The following is a 2232-nucleotide window of genomic DNA, read 5'->3' on the forward strand; positions in this document are numbered from 1 at the left end:
GAAGGAAGGAAGGAAGGAAGGAAGGAAGGAAGGAAGGAAGGAAGGAAAAGTTTTTAAAAGAAAGAACAAGTGCTCGCTTCGGCAGCACATATGCTAAAATTGGAACGATACAGAGAAGATTAGCATGGCCCCTGCGCAAGGATGACATGCAAATTCGTGAGGCGTTCCATATTTTTATGACTTTCAAGCAAATGGTTCCAGAAAACAAGCGGGAGTAGCCATCCTAATCTAATAACATAGACTTTCAACCCAAGTTAATCAAAAAAGGTAAGGATGGCCACTATATTCTCATTAAAGGAAAAATCCACCAAGAGGACATCACAATTTTGAATATCTATGCCCCAAATACAAGAGCACCTACATTCGTAAATGAAACAATATTAAAGCTTAAAACACACATTGATCCTAATACCCTAAGAGTGGGAGACTTCAACACTCCATTCTCACCAAGGGACAGATCAACTACACAGAAAACAAATAGGGAAATAAAAACACTTACAGAGACCCTAAATCAAATGGACCTAATAGACGTCTACAGATCTTTTCATCCAAACACAAAAGAGTATACCTTCTTTTCAGCACTGCATGGAACCTTCTCCAAAATAGACCATATAGTTGGTCATCAAGCAAGCCTCAACAGATACAAAAAGATTGAAATAATACCTTGTATTCTATCTGACCACCATGGACTTAAGCTGGCCCTCAACAACAACAGAAATAACAAACAGCCTACACGCACATGGAAACTGAACAACTTGTTACTCAATGACAGCTGGGTTAAGGAAGAAATAAAGAAAGAAATTAAAGACTTCCTAGAATTCAATGAAAATGAAGGCACAACATACCCAAATTTATGGGACACATTGAAAGCAGTGCTCAGGGGAAAATTTATAGCACTGAGTGCCTGCAAGAAGAAATTCATACAATCACATAGAAACAACTTAATGGCCCAACTGAAAACCCTAGAAAAAAAAGAAGCAGATACACCCAAGAGGAGCAGAAGGCTGGAAATAATCAAACTCAGGGCTGAAATCAATCAATTAGAAACGAATAAAACTATTCAAAGAATCAATGAAACAAAAAGCTGGTTCTTTGAGAAAATCAACAAGATAGACAAACCCTTAGCCAAACAAACTAAAAAGCAGAGAGAATCTATTCAAATCAACAAAATCAGAGATGAAAAGGGTGACATAACTACAGACACAGAGGAAATTCAAACAATCATTAGGTCATACTACAAAATCCTATATGCCACAAAATTTGAAAACCTAAATGAAATGGACAATTTTCTTGATAGATTCGATCTTCCAACATTAAGTCAAGAACAGGTAGAAAGACTGAACAGCCCTATATCCCCCAAGGAAATTGAAGCAGTCATTCACAGTCTCCCCTCCAAAAAAAAGCCCTGGGGCAGACAGTTTCAGCGCGGAATTCTACCAGACCTTCAAAGAAGTGCTAATACCAATTCTCCTCAAACTATTCCACAAAATAGAAACAGAAGGTACATTAGCAAACTCATTCTATGAAGCAACAGTCACCCTGATACCTAAACCACACAAAGACCCAACAAAAAAGAGAACTTCAGACCTATCTCTCTTATGAACAGAATCCAAGAACACATCAAAGATATCATCCACCACGACCAAGTAGGCTTCATCCCAGGCATGCAAAGGTGGTTCAACATACGGAAATCCATCAATGTAATCCACCACATAAACAAACTGAAGGAGAAAAACCACATGATCATCTCCTTAGATGCTGAAAAAGCATTTGACAAAGTCCAACACCCATTCATGTTTAAAGTCTTGGAGAGATCAGGAATACAAGGCACATATCTAAACATAGTAAAGGCAATATACAGCAAGCCTGTAGCGAACATCAAACTCAATGGAGAGAAACTTAAATCAATCCCACTGAAATCAGGGACAAGACAAGGCTGCTCACTCTCTCCCTACCTCTTCAACATAGTACTTGAAGTCCTAGCCAGAGCAATAAGAAAACTAAAGGAGATTAAGGGGATACAAATCTGAAAGGAAGAGGTCAAAGTGTCACTATTTGCAGATGATATGATAGTATATATGAGTGACCCCAAAAATTCAACCAGAGAACTCCTCCAGCTGATAAACACCTTCAGCAAAGTGGCACGATACAAATCAACTCAAAAAAATCAGAAGCCCTCCTGTATACCAAAGACAAAAGGGCCGAGAAAGAAATTAGGGAAACAACACCCTT

The 2232-nt window shown here is 38.5% G+C and overlaps 1 non-coding gene across 1 annotated transcript; it reads left to right on the forward strand.

The window, feature by feature from the left end:
* Positions 1-69: 69 nt before the first annotated feature.
* LOC129668621 (U6 spliceosomal RNA) lies at positions 70-176 on the forward strand. The gene has a single exon (XR_008718946.1). It is a non-coding gene; the product is annotated as a U6 spliceosomal RNA (small nuclear RNA).
* The last annotated feature ends 2056 nt before the right edge of the window (positions 177-2232 follow it).

Source organism: Psammomys obesus, unplaced genomic scaffold (assembly GCF_907164565.1).
Source record: "Psammomys obesus unplaced genomic scaffold, mPsaObe1.curated_primary_1811, whole genome shotgun sequence".
NCBI lineage: Eukaryota > Metazoa > Chordata > Mammalia > Rodentia > Muridae > Psammomys > Psammomys obesus.